Genomic DNA, 21441 nt, shown 5'->3' on the forward strand with positions numbered 1-21441 from the left:
CCTCCTTTCCCCTGGCCAGGGATTATGGACACACCTATTACCTTCTTGAGTCATGTCTATCATCCATTGAGGCTGGAGTTGAGCCCTACTAGGGTGCTGAGATGTTTTCTTGGTGGCTCCAAGCTCTCCCATTCACCTTTAACTACTCTACTCTCAGATTTTTGGTTTTTGCCTATGCCTATGCTATCTCTTGCTAAAATGACTACTCTGTGAGCTTCAAGTGACCATGGATATTTTGTATACTTCACAGCACCTAGCATGGTGGGGGTAGAGGTCGGCTTTGCACATAGTAAAGGCTTCCTTAATCTTTTTGGTTCAATTGCTGAATTAAGATGTGGGAAGAGAGAAATAAAGCTAGGTCACTCTGATCATATTCTTCTTAACTTTTAAAATCTTATCATACTAGTGTATCCCTGAGTTACAAGGTCCTGTCTGCCCCTTGAAATCTAAATGACATTGTTCTGAGCCCCCCGTCTACCCCTGTGCCATGATTCATGTAAGTCAAGAGCCTTGTTCAAGGTATTCGTGAATTTCTTGGGATAGAGGAATAAGGAATCCTCCTGTGCCACCCAGGTTCCTGCAGCTTTGGGTATGGTCTCTGCTTTCACCACACTGACCAAAGCATGAAACCTAGAGCCTTCTTCAATTCCCACCAAAAAATGAGAGCAGTTTACTGAAGGTCTTTGGTGGATGGAGTCTTGGGGAAGAGGTCACATTACACACAGCTCATAGACTTTTTCCATCTCTCCAGCTCCTCTGTCCCCCTTCCCCTCTGCTCCTTACTCTTTAACCCAAGGGCTTCTGAGGTTGCTCCAAATTCTCCCTCCTCTCCCCAAAGCCTTGGTACCTAATAATGGTGCGAAGGTCAAGAACTTATTTATTTGTGGTTTTTTTTTTTTTTTTTTTTACCAACACAGATAGTTCTTGCCCTGTGGATTCTTATTAAATAATGAGATTTTCTCCACCTCATTACATGAGCAAGCTCTTTCTCCTTCTCTGGGCCTCAGTTTCATGGTCTGTAAAATACACTAGAATCACTAGATGAGTACTGTTCAATAGAAATATAATGTAAGCTGCATATGTAATTTTAAACTTTCTAATAACCATATAGGAAATATAAACAGGTATAATTAGTTCCATTTAATCCTCTCAGGTAATAATGAGGGAGTTACTAAAGAATTTTTTAACATAATTGAGGTATAATTGACATAAGTAATTGAACATATTTAAGGTGTGTAATTTAAGTTCTGACATATGTATATACCTGTGAAACCATCCTCACAATCGAGATACCGAACATACTTATCACCCCCAGAAGTGTCTTTGTGCCCCTTTGTAATTATATATTTAATAACATATTTTATTTAACCCAATATATCAAAAATATTGTCATCTCTACATATATTTAATATGAAAATTATTAATGATATATTTAACATTTTTTATACTAAGTTTTCAAATTCCAGTGTGTTTTATACTGACAGTGCATCTTGTTTTGCACTAGCCACATTTCAAGTGTTCCACAGTGACATGTGGCTGCTATTTTGGACAGCAGAGACCTATGTTCTCTCTCATTGAAGGGCTCCCTGTGTCTGTACTTCTCTCATGAATCTCCTGAAGTGTGTCCTCATCTTTGGTCTTCAGGCCCCACAGCTTTCTGAGCCTGGATCCTGTCTGCTGGCCCTGTCTGAATGGACTCTAGCTTTATGATGTGTACCTAAAGAGTGGTGAGCAGCAGGCTGCTTTCCAGCATTCAAGGTGGCTTGAAACAAGCTGATACTGCTGTGTACACAACCTGGGTGCTGCCCCTGGTACAACCTGCCATCTGTACCTATAGTCACCTCCATCCCGGCTGAGATATCCAGGGGAGGGCCACTCATTGGGACCCCTCTTAGGCAATCAAATTTCAGAGCAAGCTCTGGATGGGGCCATTTCTGTCAACAACAGAGTTAGGCAGATTGGTTACAAAGTACTTTATTACTAATAAAGTACCGAATTCACAAATGAGTTACTTTTTATTATAAACCAGGTTGGATTCAGGATTATTCCTATTATACATAAGAATAGAGTCAAGTTCCCCCTAGAACAATGCCATTTTCACTCCAGTAGGCCTTCTTAAATGGGAGAGGAAAGGTGGGATTATAGCTTCTGTGCTGGAAATTGAACACGATCCCTTGCCTCTCTTCCTTATGTGGAACTCCTGAGCAACAATTGAGGATCACTTATAGGTGTGGTCATGATGACTACAAATTTGGGGTGAGGAGGTATCATGATCTGAGTATGTCAATGGGAGCATGCTTAGAGTGTGTTGTAGTGCAAATAGCTTGAGAAGTCCTGGAACAGGGTACCAAGGTGGGATAAGCTATCCAGAGTGAAAGGCTTCTGGAACCTGATGTTGTTCACTGAGGCATTGACAGAAGACATTGAGGCTGAGCGATAGCCAGCAAGACCATATTGGTGTGGGTCACAGTGGAAGGGCGAGAGGACAGTCACATCTTCCAGACCCAAAACCCTCAGAACCAGCCCCACTTTGTGCAAAAGAAGCATAAGCCTAGGTTCAGGCGGAGAAAGAGCTATAGATGATCATCTTAAATTAGCCCAGCTTTCCTTCAGGCCCAAAGAGCACCTTGCTGTGTGTTTCAGGAGCAGACTTTCTTCCTCAGGTACAGAGAGGGAGGCTGGGAGTGGGGGTTGACTGAGGCCCTACAGCTTCCAAAGTCTAGGATGGCCATTTGGAGCCAGAGAGAAGTTGCAGCTTTTGCTTGTGCAGCTGCAGCGGCAGTGAAGAAAGCGGGAGGGCATCCTGAGGCAGGAAATGCCTATCAGTGTCATCCCCAGATGCTTCCTGCTTCCTCCTTCACGGATCTTGAGGCTCCTCTGTATCCGCATCAACACCTCTCCCCTGTCCCAAGTTCTGGCAGGCAGCTGTGCGCGCCCTCAGGGTTCACGTCATAGGTCCACTGAGGAGCTCTCAGCTCCCCATTGTTCTCTGGGTTTCTTCAACATTCCTTTGGCTCATGAGGGGAAATGCCTGAAGCTAGCCTCCCACCCCCTCAGAGATGTTTGGCCGAATAGTCACCAGCACTCCTAGCCCCTCAAGGGACACTGCTTGAGAGTGCCTGGCTAGGCTGGCAACACAAGTACACCTGCTAGAGGCCAAAGATCAATCAGAGGGGCTAACTAGGACTCTTTCATGGGCTCACCCTAAAGGCCCCAGAAGGACATCTTTCCTCTCTCTCTCCTGAGCATATACACACAGTTACCCTACATTCACACACACACACATAGCTACACTCCTATTTCCAATCTTATTTATTTCCATACAGTTTTGCATATAGCTTTATATGTATACTCCCATCCAATCCATTCTTCCAGGGAAGCTGTCAGGTGTGGCAGGGCCAGAAGCTACTTTTGCTGTGGGCATGGACTGAGACTCTTCCAGAAAACCTTCCCTGACAATAGATGAATCTTCCTGGGTGGAAGCTGTCCCCACCCATCCACCCCCAGCTACTATGTGTCAGGCCCATAGGCACTGGGAATACAGTACAGAACATACCAGAAAAAAAGCCCTGCTCTCCTGGAGTTTACATTCCAGTGTGGGAAGATGAGTATAATAGACAAGTAAAATGTATATTATGAGACATGGTGATAAGAGCTATGGATAAAAAATGAGGGATGAAAGAGGAAAAGCGAGTATGGAGAGGGTTTGCAATTTTAAATGTGGTGAGTGGGGAAGGCTTGACTGAAAAAGTGACATGTAACTAAATACTGAAGGATGTGAAGGAGTAGACCATGCTGATATCCAGGAGAAGAACGTTCCAAAACAAGAGAGTAGCAAATGCAAAGACCATGTGGCAGGAATGTGCCTGGAATAAGCAAGAAATAACAAGGAGGCCAATATATTTGTAATGGAGGACTTAAAGGAGAAGCAGTAGTAGGTGAGCCTGGAGATGTTGTAGAAGCCAGATCTTATAAGGGCTTTATTTGCCATTGTAATGAGGGAGATGGGAGCTCCCAGATTGTTCTGAGCAAAGGCCTGATGTGACCTGATTTATATCGTAAAGGATTATTTCAGGTGTTGTATTGATAATAGTCTGTGGTGTGGGGGTAAGGGCAGACACAAGGATACCAGTTAGGAGCCTCTTGAAATCATCCAGGTAAAAGGTAATGGTATCTTAGGCCACAGTGGTAATGGTGAATGTGATGAGACATGGGCAGAATCTAGATATACTCTGAATATAGAGTCAACAGAATTTGCTGATACATTTGATGGTGGGGCGGGAGGCGGATGAGTGTGGATGTGAAAGAAAGAAGAATCAAAAAGTTTCTACCTGAGCCACTTTGGATTTGGCATTTATTGCCATTTACTGCAGGGAGGAAAGAATCAGGTATTTACTCAGTGGCAGGGACAGGGGACTGCAGAGAACCAGACACTGAGTTATGGCTATATTAAGCTTGAGATGACTATCTGACATCCAAATGGAAACGTGAATGGGCAGTTGGGTACATGAGTCTAGAGCTCAGGAGAGAGACCTGTTTTTATGCTTTTACGTTGCATTAGGTCTATAAATAATTTCTAAGACTGCTTTATGAGTGTTTAAATTTTATATAAATGATACTATGTACATATCTTTTTGTAACTTGTTGTTTTTGGTTTTTTTTTTGCTCAATGCTAGGTTTTTTGATATTTATCATGCTGAAATGTATAGTTCTTTTAATTTGACTCTATAGCATTTCATTGTGTAATTATGCCCCAATTTTTGTGTCCATTTCCCTATTAATAAATTTAGGTTGTTTGAATTTGTGGATGCATTTTCTGCTTCCGCGGAGTGCGATGCAATGCTTCCTGGTGCTAGGCACACAGATAATAAGTGATTATTTCTGCTCGCCTCCACCTGTATGTCTGGGATCATTAATTCCCAGGCTATAGGGAACAAACCATATCTATTGAGTTCATTGTGTCTTATTCATAAAGCTGGGCCCAACCAGTTTTCTCCCTGGCGATATTTGGTTAGCCGCATAGCCCAAATGGCTGGAAAATAACAGCAATGATTTGCACTTTTCGAGTTATCCCAAACCTTAACAGCTTAAAACAATGAGCATTTATCTGGTGGTTTGTGTGGATGAGAAATGGGGTGTGGACCCTCTATCTCGGGATTTTTCTCAGGCTGCACTCAAGGTGTCATCCCAGGCTGCAAGCATCTCACGACTCAAGTAGGGGAAGATCTCTTCCAGTTCATTCAAGAGGCTGTTGGCAGGGACCTTCAGGAGCTAACTGGCTGTTGGACTGACAGCCTCATTCCTTGCCAGCTCTCAGTCACCTGCATTTCCTTGACATGTGGAACTCTCCATAGGGCAGCTCACAACATAGCAACCAGCTTCCAAAGCACAAATTGAAAGATGGTGAGAGAATGTGAGAAAGATGAGAGTCACAGTCTTACAACCTAATCTTGGAAATGACAGCCTATCACCTTTGCAGTATTCTATTTGTGTGAAGCAAGTCACTGTGCCCAGCCCATGCATTAGGAGAAGGATTAGCCAAGAGTGAGAATACCAGTAGACAGGGATCATGAGGATCATCATAGAGGCTGCCTACCACAGAAACTAAAGAACTTAGGTGGGTATAAGATCAATGGGATCAAATGCCTGCAAAGACATCAAAGAGGATGGAGGATGAGGAGGGGTAGAGGGTGAAAGCTAGAGAGCAGGAGTAGGAAGATGGGCGATGGGCTGAGAAAATGAAGGTATCTGGCAGAGACCATTTGTCTCAGATCTTTGGCGATGAAAGTAAAGTGTATGTCAGTGAAGAGACATGTCAGTGGAGAGATAGGGAAACTTCAAGCACATTTAACCCATTTCCCATTCAGAAAAGAAAAGTGGTAATTTATTTTTACATAAACACGCTCTTTGAAGCTGAAGCAAATCTGACTGGTTTTCAATGTGAAAATAAAATATAAAAACTGTTCTTGTAGTTATTTCTGAACAGAACTTGTCTCTAATCCTAATGTAACAGAAATGTATATGCTGATCAATATTTAACCTTTTTTTGTGTGTGTGGTAAATTTAAAAGTATAGAAAGACACAAAGAGGAATATCACGTTCCACACAAAAATACAGCATTTCTCTCTGGACCTTCTTGCCATCTTTGTCATTGCGCAAGCTGCAAACTTTGCAGTGACCGGTTGGATTCTGTTTCCCTGATGTTGGTGGTATGCTCTTGGGGAAATATCTTCCAGACAGGCAAAAAGGTGTGACATCATCAGAGCACAAAGACATTGCTGCCCTGGCTTGTAATGCTTTTCCAGCATTCTTTCAATCAACGTCAGTCTGAAATTCACATGGCTGATCGTGTGCTCAGGATTGTCCTTCTTGAACAGGATGTAGGCATTCAGCACTGTAATGTTTAGAAGGTGGCGAAAGAATTTCTTACACCGAAATTTATGCTTTTTGCTCTCAGTTGGGTAAGAAGTGAGTGTCTGATCAGGCAAGTCCACTGCTCCCATATTCTCATTATAATCCACAATGACACATGGCTTCTTAGTTTTCTTTCCATTTCTGTTGTTTACTTTGATCACAATATCATTGTAGAATGTTGACAACATTGTCACCTCCTTCTTATCACACCATTTCAGTGCCATGAGTTCACCATAGAATTTGACTACAGTTCTTCCCTTTGCAATCCTTTTTTCAGATCATTTTCTATTTGTTTTCTGTTCAAATGAGCTATCCCAACTGCATCAGTCATGTTTTGATGTAATTCTCTGAAAGGCATGGGAGATGTATAAAGGTTATCGAGGAAGACACAATATCCTTGGCTAAGAAGGTCGCTGACTAAGACAAGAACAATGCATGACGATTTCAGACCATCAGCTGAATCTTTCAAATTCATACGGAGCTCTGTGTGAACAAGTTCATTCCACATATAATTAGATTGGCTTTCACAAAATACACATAATTTGAGACCAAATCGTGCTTATTTTGTCGGGATGTACTACTGCTTCATAGTTACTGCCCCTTGAACAGCATCAGTGATTCTTTGACTGCAGTGTTTCCATTTGGAGTACATACAGTTGAAAACTTATTTACAAAAAAGTCGAACACAGGTTTGATCTTCTGCAATAAAATCTGGGCCTTTGATTGACCAGCAGATATAGAAGAAACATCTCTAGCTCAGGATTCTGCACAATACTTCACAATAACATTACTGCAAAAAGAGACTTTCAGTTCGTCATTGTCAGTGTCTTTCCATTTATCCATTTCAGACCAGGTGGCTTTAAAGCCAACAAAGCAGCTTGGGCATTCATTTCACTGGCAATTTTTGAAACTAATTCCTCAGTAAAGAACAGTTCAAAATACTGCAGTGGGTCAGTGGTATCACTGACATCAACTTTTCTGCCAGATTTGCTGGTAAATTTATACCTTTGATATAGAATCATAACACAAGTTGACCATTTCAAAGTATGACCTAAGCCAGCTGATGTAGGACTATTTCCATCAGATTCCAAATTGGATGGAGGCCGGATCATATAGTCTTCTGAAGCACTATCCAAAAAATAATCAGAATCGTCTATTTTGAAAAAATCAGACTCATCAAATGAAATTTCAGTTAACAACTGTCTGAGAACGAAGTTAACATCACATGTAGGAATGCTGTTTTCTAGGATTTGACGTTTTCAGCAATCGAGAATTACTGTATTTTGTAAATGGAAATACCACTACTAAAAACAGAATGCTGTAAATAGAATGATGTCGTTTGTTTCTAAAGACTATCGATATACTAGAGTGATATGAAAATAATAACAAAAGTGAGATATTTCGTGGCAAACTTTGGAGGTAAGATTAGGACTATGATCTGTGAGTTATCTTGGGTAAACGCTGCAGCTTTAAGTGCCACTGGCGATTATTCTTGGGGTAAATGAGAAATGGGTTAAAGACCAAGGGGAAGGAGCCAGTGTGAAGCCAGACCCCTAAGACAGAAGGAAGGGCATCCTGCCATCTACCGCTGAACATTTGTATAGCACACTGTAGGTTAAAGGCACTTTTACAAATATATTCTTATTTAATTCTCATGTAAACTCAGTGAGGTTGGAAGAGCAGATTATAGCATCGTCCCATTTACAGATGAAGAAACAGGTGCAGAGATGGAAAGTGGCTTTCCCAAGGTCATATAGCAAATATCTAAACCAGGACTGGAATTCAGTATCCCGTACCCCAGCATTTCAAGTCCAGTGCTGGTGCTTCACTAAGCCCCAACACTTTCATCATGCTTTTCCACTGCTCAGGAACCAACCTGATTCCATTGTGCCTGTGAAGTTGAGGATCTCTCCTCATCCCCAGGGGACTGGAAGAAGGATTTCCTCTTCTAGCCACTCAGTGTCACTGGCTCTGCAGGCAGCTGACAAGCCCAGTGAGAGTTTCATTCTAGGCTTGGAAGGCCGCAGTGAGATCCAGACAGTTGCTTTTATCAAGCCTCGCCAACGCCTGTCTTCCCCTTTCAGTTGTAGCTTGGCTCACTTTGGGTAACATTTAGAAACTCACTGGGGAGATGACGATGTCCCTCCTGTGAATCCCTGCCTCAGGCCCCACCTCATCTGCCACCATGGGCTTAGCCCTTCCCTAGGAGACCTAGAGCACCTTGAGACTCTGGGTAGCTGTATCTCTCCTGGCAGACAGGCAACCCAAACCCTGTCCTTTGTGAGCTCCAGGACACACACAAGTTACCCCGACCCTGAGACAAGGAGCCAGTGACAACTCGCAGATCACCTGAGCTACAAGGGTTCTCAGAGACCTTCCGGAGCCTCATTTTTCAGATAAGGAAATTGAAGTACAGAAGAGAGACAGGTTTGGTGCAAGATCACAGAGCTAATGACTGGCCAAGGAAGAGAGCCATAGTTTGAAGGAGACTCAATACTAAGAAATGACTTGTATAGCTAAGGCAGGAGTTCTAAGCAGAGTGTAAAGGAGTTGATTCAAGCCCATTCAAGCCTGTCCCTGCAGTCACGGAGCTCACTGTCTAGAGAGTGAGAACAACTAGCAAACAGTCACTCTGTGGTGTGATGGGGCCAATAGGGAGACAGTGAGAGGGCTATGGGGGTACCGAAGAGGTATCAAATCTAAGTCTAATCCAAACCCAAGCTAGTGCTCCAGAGACTATTTCCCAAAGAACTTGACACTTGTAGCTGGGATCTTCTTTGATTCTCATCACAGCCCAGTTTCCAGAGAGGGAAACTGAGGCTCAGAGACGTTAAGTGACTTGCCAAGGAACACACCGTCAAATGAGTCACAGAGCTGGGACCCAGAGTCAATGTTATGACTCCTGGTCCAGTGTACTCTCCACTGCAGCAAGAGCAAATGCAAACAAGCATCCAGTGATGGAAGGGAGTTGTGCAATAGAGGAAAGGTGTGAGGTAGGCAGGGTTGGAAGGAAAATGATCTTATAGGAGAGATGGAGTCCAAAGGAGGGTACAGGTATCTAGGGGGAAGGGTGGAACCTGTGAGAGCTCAGTGCCCTTCAAGGCCCAATGAAGTCCCGGGAAAGTTTCTGGCAGGCAGCCCCCACACTCGGCAGTTCCTGGGGCAGCCAAAGAAGGGCTATACCCACCAGGCCCACCAACAGGTGAGGCAACTGTGCCTTCTGCTGCCCCAGACCTTCCACTTAACAGACTTGGTGTTCATGACACCTGCCCGAGTTTCTGTGGCAACTGGAAATCACCTCCCCCATTCCAGCTCACAAGATGTTCTGCCTGTTGTGGTCAGCAGCTGTGTGAGGTTGTGAAGAAATAATACATGCCCAGCCTTCAAGATTGAATGTACCCTGCAGTCACCTTGGGAGAGGCAGAGTTAGATATGGATATTAGTTGTGGGGGGTGAGGTGTCTTTAATGTTTTGAATGCATCCATCTACCTCAGCTCAATGTCACCAGAGATAGGCCATGGGTCAGCATTCATCCAAGAATCCTCTCTGCGGCTAGTCCAGAGGTATCCCTGCTGAAGAGATGCTGAATGTTTAATAGACTCGGGCTTCAGTCAACCCCTGAAGCTTCTGGTTTCTCATCTGCTAAATCAAGATAATCATGCCTATCTAAATAGCTTGTTATAAAGAAAAAAAAGATGAAATCTAGCACAGACAGCATGTTCTAGCGAAATGTCTAATACATAGTAAGTGCTCAAAAATGTCAATCTGGAAACTCCATTCTAAACATTTTTGCCTGCCTGCACAATGGAACCTTCTCTCCTCTCCAGATCCTTATTATAACAGAAGTCCCAGCTGTCTTTCAGAATTCGAAGACCCCAAGTTTGAGGTCACCCAGAAGTTTATAACACTCTGGTTTATTGGTAGTAGCTCTACCAACATGAAAGTCCTGGAGTTTAGTCTGGTTGTACTAATAACTGTCTATGAGACCTTGGGAAAGTTATCTGCCCTCTGGTTCCCAGTTAGCCTCTCCATATGGACCATGAGGGACTTGGCTAGGCCAGAGGTTTTGCCAGATTACGTTCCACAGAAGCCTAGGTGCTTTGGGGGACACTGTGGTGGGGAGAGGGATAACACTGAATGGGTGAGGCTCTGGGCCTCTAATCCTCCTTCAATGGACATCATATGTGCCACAGATTTAAAAGTAGTTTGAAAACTTTGGCCCCATGCTCCTGGCTTTGCTAGTGGAAGATGGTTCCTTGGCTGCTTCCTCAGCCCCAGAGTGCATGAGCCTCATGACCTAGGAGCAGCCACAGCAAAAGATGTCCCTGACCAGAAATGTGCCCAAACTCCATTTTCTCCCATGTCAAGCAGCCTGAGCCCTCTTTCTGCCCCAGCCCTTCTACCTGACAGTCCCAACTACTCAAACACAGGCTGCTTCAGCCAAACACCTCAAGGAGCAATATAGTGAGAAAGCCTGGGACAGAAAGGGGACCTCAGAGGAGGAACAAGCCCTGGCTGGCTCTTCTTCTACAGAGGCAATGGCAGGGGCCACGCTTCCAGGACACTGGACCAGTGGCCCACCTTCCAGGGCATTCTTGCTGAGTGTGGAGAGTAGGTAATCTGTATTTGGGACAAAGCCTATCCAGTGCTTGAGTGTTGTTGCCATGGAGACTCAGAAACGTGTTATTAACATATTTTCAACTCAGTGGCCTTGTGTGTGGTCCCATCTTGTGCAATCTTAGCAGTAGCACACCATCACCCTGGCAACCCATTAGCCTAGTGTTGTTACCATGGAAACCCCAGCAAGGTCGATCAGCCTGGGAACTTCCCTGAAGAGATGTGTGCTGGGGGATCTGCCCAAGGCAGTGCCCATTGGCCTCCCAATGGATAGTGTGACCTACTCCTTGGACACTCAAGGTAATTTAGGATCTTTTCTAGAGTGAACTCAGTCAGTGTGACAGGAAGGAATCAGGCCCTGTAGAGTGGCAAAGCTATGCTTTGTTACCATGGAAGTGTTGCTTTTAAGGATCGTAAAGCATGATGCGAAATATTAACTCCTCCAAGAGAATGAAGTTGCCAGGTAAAGAGGCTGTGAGCCTGCCCTTAATTCACTTGTCCATCAATTCATTCGGTCATTCATTCAGCATTTATTGAGGGCCTATTAATACAATGAGTTCATACACAATGCACTAGGCTCTAACTATGGGATCACCTGCTCACTCACTCTCCTCAGTTGAAAGAGAAATAGTGAGGAGGGAGGAACCATCTTACTTCCTGTTTCAATCTCCATTTGAGGAGAAAGTGTTAGCATGCTAAAGGGAATGGGATCAGGGAGTCTGTGTGTCAGGGGAAAGCAAGGGGACAATGTTTGCTTTCTATAGTCTCCTGTTTTCAGCCTACCCCTGCTTGGGTCTTCAGGGAATCAGAATTTTTGTGTGGTCTGAATAACCAAAGCTTTGGCCAGACATATGAGAAGATTCTAGCAGTCACTGCTGTGTGAAGTCAAAACAAGCTACTCTAGGAAATAATGAACTCCCCATCATTGACGGTATGCACACAGAGACCAAAAAACCTGCTCAATGCAAATCGTATAGAGATCATAGTGCACAATGACTAAAAGCACAGATTCTAGAGCCAGACTGCCAGGCTTCAAATCTTGGCCCAATGGACTAGCTGTGTGACTTTTGGCAATTTAAGTTTATTGAGTTTTGGTTTTCTTGTCTGTAAAATGGGGGTGATAAGAGTTTCTACTTCATGAGGTTATTGTGAGTATTAAATGAGTATATGAAAAGCACTTAGAATATTATCTAGCATATAATAAGTGCTCAATAAATATTAGCTTGCATTATCTAATGATGGCTCAACCCTGGGCTTCTGTATGACTGTTAGTTATGTCTTCCTGAACACTCTGGGGATATAAAAAGGATTCTGGCAAGGGCAAGACTGTCCTGCTGGAGAGCTTGCTGATGGGAGCATCTTAGAGCTTTGCACTCATCCCTTGCATGCTTCCAGCAATAGTTTCCTTTTCAGAGTGTTTTCTAATTCAGTGTCTTAATTGAGCTTCAAGACAATGCAAGAGGTACAATGATCACCCCCATGTTATAGATAAAGGAAGTGAAGCTCAAAGGGGAAAAGTGACACAGCTACCAAGTGGCAGAAGTGAGATGAAAGTTTCCCCTCTATCACACTACCTCACAGTCTTCAGGGTCAGCTTATGCGTAGAACAGCAATTGGAAGGGGCAAGCACTTCAGTGAGCAGAAGAGGAGCCCTTCCCTGCAGTGACCTGTGGAAAGCAGCTCTCTGCTCTTTGCATTTTTCCAAGGAGCAGCTGAGCCCAAAGGCTAGGGAACAGAAGAGGGTCTTTCCTAGAAATGCTTTGGGTGTGACTGGTATGCCCCGCCCATGGGCAAAGGACAAGGCTAGGCCTGCTCTTGAGCACGTACTTTAACCTTGACTTGAATTCACCAGCATTCCCATCCCTCTGAACTTACTCAGAAAGCTAAGCTTTAGGGGAAAGTTCAAGGGAGTCATTAGACTCCATTCTGACTTTTCTGCTCCCAACTTAATGGCTCAAATATTTATCTGATGGCTAATGGCCTGGACAAAGGATTTTGCTTGCTGAGACTAGTAAGGTAGACTAGTGTTTTCATGTCATTTGAAGAGGTGATGAAGAAGGGCTGTTAAAAAAAAAAAAACAACTTTCTGTTAGGCTTGAGAACATGAATAATACCCCAACTTATACTCTTCCGAAGCTCCAGGTTAGAATATATATATTACCTGGGAGTGTGGGAGATGAACAGGGGTGACATTGAAAATCTTTAATGACCAGCATGGTGTGGGCACCAACTAATCAGAATGTTTGCTGGCCAGAAACACCCAGGAAGGGGCTACTAACACACAGAGGAAAGGAGCAGCCCTGGATTGAGCCTCAGCTGTGAAAGGAAAATTCCTTTAGGCCTCTGCCATGAGAAAATGCAGAAATCAGATTTTCTCAAAACTAGTGGAATAAAGAAGTGCTCTTTGGAAGTCAGACAACTTGGGACCATCTTGCATGGACACAGACAGAGCCTAGCCTGGACTCAGAGAACCAGTTGCTTCCCTTTGCAGCCACAAGCTAGAGAACATCACACTAGGGACCCTTGGGTGGCATCTTCTCTCCCTCCCCCACCCACATACTATGCACAAGCACTTAGTATGCACACTTAATACAATGGAAATACACATACTCGCCTAGTCAGTGTTCACACATACAGAGCCCATCTATATCCATGACCTGTAGACACACCCTCACCCCATCTCAATTCATGCATGAGACATACTCTCACACCCACAAAATCATTCACGGACTCAGAATCTCTCAAATGAAACAACTAAAAGAGTCTATTTTGACTAACTCCAATCGATGGCCCTCCACACACATCCTAGTCTTTGCTCTTCCTCACACCTGTAGAATAAGACACATGAGGTGATTTTAGGAGCTTCCCTTCAGTGCTCCAGTCCTAGGCTTAGCACAGGCAGTAAGAAGTCCCTGCAGTTCCCAGGCTCTGCCAGCAGAGGACAGCCTCTCACACCACTCTGAATTTCACCCAAAGCCTGAAAGGCCTGGAGGAGAAGGGAAGGCAGAGTGCAAGGAAAGTGGAACTTCTAAGATTTCAAAGTACCTGACCAGCTTGGCTGGCCTAGGGGCACCCAGCCACCCACTCCTGTGGAAGCGGGAGGCTCAGCCCCAGTCTGCCAGCTGGTGAAATCGATAGACTATTGGGCAGGTTATCAGGAGAGGATGTCTTAGTTACCATAGAGAGCCCTGCTCTAGTTCTGCCTAGTCAAGGGAGAGCCTGGAAGGGAATCAGCCAGCACATAGGAGTTGAACGGAATCTCTCATTCTGCAAGTCACAGCCCTCTGGGGCCTGCTTCCTGTCTGTGAAGTGGGTTTAAATCATATCTGCTCCCTATCTCTTTAGTGCTTAGACTCAAGCCCTATGCTCCCTCTGCCAGGACTTTCCTTTTCCTGCTTAAAATCTACTCACCTTGAGGTCTCAGCTCCCACTTAAGAAAGCTTCTCTGACCCCCTTGGTAAACTAGGTCTTGGGCTCTCTCTATAATAAACTTCCTAGAGCCCAGTCAGACATTGCTTTGTGATTTTGGAATAACATCTGGTTTCTCTCACATGGTTGTAAGGAATACATAGTAGCACACAGTAGGCACTCAGTACGCATTTCTTGAATGTTTAGAAATGAATTTCTATAGCCTTTTGCAGATGACAAAGGACTTTCACATGAAAACTGGACACCCTTTGAGGTAGGCATTTTTCTCCCCTTTTCATACATGCATCCAAACATTTTAACTTCAGAAACCACTTATGTCTCACTACAAGTCTGTGAGGAAGCTAGGGATTATTATTTCCATTTTGGAAACAATAAAACTGAGGCCCAGAAAGGTGAAGTGAGCAATTCAGGCTTGGTACTTGGAGGAGTCAGGATTTTTTTGTCTCCGGATCCTGTGCTGAAAGGTATGATCATTAGATTCCTCTGTCATCACTGTGGGCATTGTCACCTCCATCGTGGTTATAAGAAAGTGTATGCTGGCGAGCACATAGAATTGCAGGGAGACGAGCCTGGGATCCCATCCAGGCATCACCTGCTAGTGATATTCAGGATTGGAGGAGCATCACTGACAGCTTTATGAGGGGTGGGGTAGCCCTAGCTGGCACTTGGAGGACTGGGAGTGTTGACAAAGAGCTCAGAGCTCCAGTGATCAGGTTCTTGTCTTATGCCTACAGAAAGAATTCAGGGCATGACAAGACAGACAGCAAGCTGGAAAGTGCAAGGTTTATTAAAGTGAAAGTACACACTCAAGAGGGTAATGCGGGTGGGAGAGAGAGAGAGAGAGAGAGAGAGAGAGTATTTGTCATGGGAGGATGAATCAATTATGGGCTTTTGTTCTTCTTGGGGTCAAGGCCCAGAAATGTGATACTGATGTAGCCTGTTGTCTCCTCCCAGTAGGCTGGGAGCTTGGTTTCTCACTCTTTCTATCTTATATAATGTTCCTGAAACTGTTGTGCCATCAAGTGCTTGATGGAAGCCTCAGTATTTGTAATGCAGATGCGATTACAATGATATTATAATTAGCCAAAGGTCAGGCCTTACCCAAAGATGGCATCTAAGCTGGATAAGACCGGTTTTTATCTCTCCTCACCTAGGCTAAAACAGGAGGAGCTCTAAGGAAAGAAAAAATTTCTGGAGCCATATCCTGGAGGAGGGGGTTGTGTCCCTGCGCTATCTATCCTGTCTCAGGAGAATTTGGGGAGGCGGAGAGCCAGGGAAGGGAAGTCTGGGGAGACCAGAAGAACTAGAGGATCCAGGAAATGGGTTTTGGGTGACTTAGGTTGAGATCTTCCCAGCTTCTGCTTCCTGAAAGCTATTCACTTCCTTAAACCTCTCCTGGGGCCAGGAGAGCTGAAAAGAGGGCACTGTGGCAGCCACAGGCATAAAGGGCTATCGCACACTTACCACACACCTTTCTCTTGAGCATTCCATAGGCAAGGCATGGAGCAAGACTTCCCCACTGTTTTTCACGTGGTATCCTATCCAGGGTAGGTGTTTTTTAGCTGATCGTCCAGGGAATTATTTTGAATCAGTCCTTAAGTAGGGGCAAGCCAAGTGGGATTTTCTTATGCTTGGTTTCTGAAAATGTTAGCATAGATTGAGGGGAGGTGGAGCTACTTTTGAAACTTCACAAGGCATGAGACCTGAAATTTGACAGTCAATTTGGGGGAGGGAATGAGGATAGAGAAGATTGTGGAGCTGAACTGTGGGGTAGCCCAGAGTCGCCTTGGAGTGGGGAAGGAAGGGAATCTGATTGGATTCCCGGGGAAAGCAGCATCTGAGATCTTTGGGGGGATAGAGGTGGAAGAGGCTGAGCAGTGAGACCTTTTTCCTGAGACCCCACCCCATTCTATCCCTGTGGTATCTCACATCTGAAGAGTTGGGAGTTCCTGAAGGAGGTGAGAGGAACTCTAGACTGTGAGAAAGTTTGGGAGCCTAGATTCAGGGGGATGAAACCTCATAATGATACCAAGGTCACCAGCCCCTATCCCCACACTTGCTAGGAAGAGAGTCAGAGACACAAGCATTTCTGCTGTCTTGAGACTGAGGGTGCCAGAATGATGCTCTCCCCACAGCCAAGAGGTGACCGCAGCCCTTGAGTGACTGCTTGGCATTTCAACAGTGCTTTCATCTTCCTTTAAAGCAATGTCACTTTGGTCCTCTCATTTCATTTTCACATACTGCAGAAGATCCTCAGATGAACTTAGCCTCTCTATGCCTCAGTTTTCTCAGCTACAAAATGGAGTTATGATGGGGACTGAGGAAATCAGGACAGGCAATGTGCTTGGAACAGTGGTTAGCACATAGAAAGTGCTCCCTACAAGTTTGCTAGTATCATCTAGCTATGTCCCTTTAAGTTACCATTTAACCTTTCTGAATTCCACTTCCTTCATCTATAAAAATGAATGAGCTCAGAGGACTAAATGACTTCCCAGGCCCTTGCCAGCTCTAATCTTCGAGGATGCAATATGTCTGAGGTAGGGAGAGCAAAGAATGTTGTCCTATGAAAATAGGTGGGGGGACTGGGACCCCCCAAAAGATGAACTGGCCTGCTGAGGGTCACACAGCCAGTTACAGGCCAAGATGAGTTTAGGATCCAGAGTGCTAAACTTCTAGTTTCAGGCCACTCAGCTGGCTCACAAGTAGCCTACCAGTTCTTTAACACCTAGGAAATATCAGAAAGCATTTGCTTTGCACAATGGTGGAAGTACTAAATGGAGATTCCAGCAGCCTTTGGGGCTAAGGGAAGCTTGTGCAGATGCACATATCCTGGCCTTCCTCACTGGCCAAGGTCCCCATTTTCTGCCATATGCCTATTTCTTCTCCCAGAGCACTGATTCCCTCTGGAGGGTGGCCTGAAGCATCCTCACTGTTTGCTGGGACCCCAACAAAGCCATAATCATGAGCAGATACTTCACATACACATACACACACGCACGCGCGCGCGCGCGCACACACACACACACACACACACACACACAGACATCGGACTTTCAAAGTAGCCTGGGCTACTGAGGAGGCTAAGGCCCAGAAAGGCCCAAAGAGAGATTTTGCCAAGCCATCCTGCAATCCCTGGGCAGAAGCAAACTCAGGACTGGAACTCAGGCTTCTGGGCCCCTGGCTTGTGTAGAAAGGAGCCCAAAAACCAGGCAGGTCTCCTGGAGGAAGTATCTGGCTTTACAATCCCAGCCCAGATTCTGCCCAAGCTAATACTGCCACAGAAAAGGAAGGCTGAGGATCTGATCTGTCCCTAGGGAGGCCTTATGAGTTGTCTAGGACATTGGAAGTTTCCAGTGGCTGAGGCACACTCAGGACAGAGAAGCAGACCCCTAGCTCTGGGAGCATGGCAACCAACCCAAGTTGAGGACAGATCCAGATTTGAGGTTTGACTCACCAATTAGTGGCTTTGTGAATTTGAACAAGCAACTTGACCACCTTGAGCCTGTTTACTCATCTATAAATTGAGGATAACGATGGCTGCCCTGTCTTCTTCTCAAGGTTAGAGTGAGATTTAGCAGAGATAATATTAGCTCCCACTAGTAAGCTCATACCGTGGTCCAGGCACCATGCCCAACACTTTACCTGCATCATTACATTCAAGCCTAACCACAGTGCTGAAAAGTAGGCAGAATATCCTGCCCAATGCAGAAACGAGGCTCACTGAGATTGATATGCTGGCTTTCAGGTCTCACAGATAAGTAAATTGTGGCGTCAGGATTTGAACCCTGATCTGACTCAACTTCCCCTGCCACAGAAAGTCCTTTGTTAGTATATAATTATTATCAGATAACATGACATAGAAGCCAATTCATAACCGATTTATTAAATTCCCTTAATTCTGGACCTTGCTGAAGAATGTAAGTCTTCCCTTTGGGCCCCAGGCAAGGGTTCAAGGGCTGAATCGAGGGCTTGATGATGCTTCCTGTGAGACAAGGTTCGACAAACTGTAGCCCGCAACCTGTTTTTATAAATAAAGTTTTGTTAGAACACAGCCGCATCCATTTACTCTTTGTCTATGGCTGCTTTTGTACGACAATGGCTGACCGGGGTACTTGGGACAGAGACCGAAAGGCCCACAAAGTTGAAAATCCTTACTATCTGGTTCTTTACAGAAAAAGTTTGCTGACTCCTGATTTTAGCATTCAAGGAAATGTTCTGGAGATGCAGCTCTGACCTTTGGCTAAAGTCCAAGACAGCAGCAAGGGAAGTCCCTTGCTCAGCTCCCTCTCTGAGCATTGGCCAGTTCAAAGGGAAACTGACTTTTCAAAGGAACCTAGGAGAGGCCCTTCATTTGGGGGTTCCAGAGAAATTCTGGCTGAGTAAGCAGCCCCTTCTAGGGCCAGGAGCACAATATAGTCAATCTTCTCTGCCTTCAATTTGTCAGTTAGCTGGCACAGGCTCACTCTGGTCAGAAAGAAACTTTGGACTGAGAAATTTCAGTTAACCTTTGGGACTGAATATTTTGGAATTATATAAACACCACTTGAGCCAGGTCCTATAGTTCCCTCAGTGGCAGAGAAGCCCAGGCCTGATTATGAGTACCAAGTCAGCCAAGGATTGTGGGAGAGTCTGAAATGTTAGGCTTCAAAGTGGCTATGGCTCATTTTATACCACACCTGGGGGCCTGAAAAGCCATGTGTGGTTTGAATCTATTTGCCTCCCTAATCTCTGTCATTTCAGATGGATTTGAAGCACAGCTGTTTTTCAGGTTCTCTGCCTCCTTTCTACAACATTTAGGTTCAGGACTTATGGTCTAGAAACAGTTAAGTGAACCCCTTTTTTTTCTCTGCATTTTCAAAAACAACCTCCTTCTCTGATTCTATTGTGGCTGGTGAATCAAGATATCGCCAAAGGGTGGCAACCTACATGTCCTGCCTTCTTTTGGTTTGATGTCTAATTATCTTCTGAGAAAGACACCAGCTCTCCTTCCCCTCTTCCCCCGCCCAAAGAGTTCACACTTTCAGCTACCCACTAGCATCCAGTTGACTACATGTGCCCAGAGGACCCTGGTGGCTTCTCCTGCTTCATGTTCGCAGCTCCACTGCCCAGCTCTCCTTCCTGCCAACTTACCCAAATTCAATTGGGCCTTCAGGAGTCATTGTTAGTTGGTCAGCTTCAATTAGCCTTTCTCTAATCCCACCAGTCCACACCATGACGTCCATTTCTATTGCACTTACTGAAAACACCAACATACTTTGTACTTAAGTCTGCTCTCTAATTAGGGGACCTTCTATAGTACCATAGAAAGAGTTTGCATTCTAGAATTCGAAGTCCAGATTCTAGATTCCATTACTGGCTGTGAACCTTTGGGCAAATCGCTTCACTTCTCTGAGCCTGTTTTCTCATTTGTAGAATGGGTATTGTGGTCTGTGTTGCCCAATTGTTAGGGTGATAAAATGAGTTGATAATTTTTTAAAGAGCTCTATAAACTGCTGAAGAGCTACACACTTATAGGTCAGTATTAAGTTGTCCTGCCCTGCCGCTGCCCCCCTTTTCCTTGGTTTCATGTAAAATTAGAGTTTGGGGGGTAATTAGGGAGGTAACAGATGAACCAGCATAAAGCCAACCCACCCCAAAACTCCTTGACTAAAACCAATTACTCTGACAACCAGTTTGCCTAAAAGTCAAATTAGTAATTTTGAAAGAAGACATTTGTACCAATTTTCTTAGGAGGCACTTCCAACATAATGTCATATTTTTAAATTGCTCTGTCACAATCTGTAGCATTTTGTCTATGATGAGATCGTTTTGTATGCTTGTGGATGACTTTTTCTATTTTATCTCCTATCGAGCAGTTTTATGACTTTTTAGCAAGTTTGTCTGAAGACTTCTTAAAATTGTATGTTTTTAGCACTAAATATTTGTCAAATCTGTAGAATTTCCCACAAGATTTATCGAATGCACCTTTTTGATCACCCCCAACTACTTGCTGGGTTTTACTTTGCATCATGTATGCCCATGCACACCTAATGAGTTCATTAACCAAATTAGCATGTACCCATTGTTCTTTACTGTTCTGCAAGGTATGGGCATTTTGACAACAAGCAAGAATAAGTGAGACAGATTGGGCAGAATTGTATTGAACTCTTTGCGTTTTATTTTTCAGGCTATCTCATTCATCAAGCAACTGTACTTTGTGAAACATAAAATGATACATACAAAGTCATTATTAAATGTATTTATTGCAGGAAACATAACATTTTTCAAGAAAGGCAAACTGGTGGCTAAAAAGTCCTCAAAGTGTTCAAAAGTATATAAAATGAGAAGACACCCACCAAGGATACAAAACAATTTTTAGTAGAAATCTCACTTTTAACCAGAATGTTCTTAAATAAATTGCTTTCTAAAAATCCTTTAAATGGCACACACACAAAAATTAGGACACCCAAATAGATGCCAAAGGTTAAAAGTGGACTGAATTTTATGTGAACAGGTCATTAAGCATAGAGATTCCTTTTGGGAGCTTGTGGCCAATTGGTTTGTGGTGATTTGACCTGGAACCCATTTGGAATGCAGGCTTACTCCCATACACATGCAATATGTGGGCATGGAGACAACCATGGACCTCAGGGGACAAGAACACCCCTCCTGAACATGACCTCCAAGAGTAAGGGCAAATTATCAGCTTTAACTCTTTATTATAAAGACATATTTACACAGAACGATCTTTATAAATGTAGTGAACACAATTTTGGAAAAAGGACAATTTCTTAATGAAAAGGGCCTTTAATATTGTATAAATTAGTATAAGAATCATACACAACCACTTTAAATAAGACAGCCCCGCAGTCCCTCATTGCCCTCTGTTGCCCTGTGCTGTCCACTTGTCCCCTCTTCCCCACGGGGCTGGGCAGCTGATGAGGCAGGAGGTGCAGAGAAGAGGATAGGAGAAGGCTAGGCCTCTTGTGGGGATATCAGTGG

The 21441-nt window shown here is 44.3% G+C and overlaps 1 pseudogene; it reads right to left on the reverse strand.

The window, feature by feature from the left end:
- Positions 1-19682, reverse strand: part of LOC107195660 — a 26057-nt pseudogene extending 6375 nt beyond the window's left edge.
- Between the last annotated feature and the right edge of the window lie 1759 nt (positions 19683-21441).

Source organism: Pteropus alecto, unplaced genomic scaffold, assembly GCF_000325575.1.
Source record: "Pteropus alecto unplaced genomic scaffold, ASM32557v1 scaffold85, whole genome shotgun sequence".
In the NCBI taxonomy this organism is placed as follows: Eukaryota; Metazoa; Chordata; class Mammalia; order Chiroptera; family Pteropodidae; genus Pteropus; species Pteropus alecto.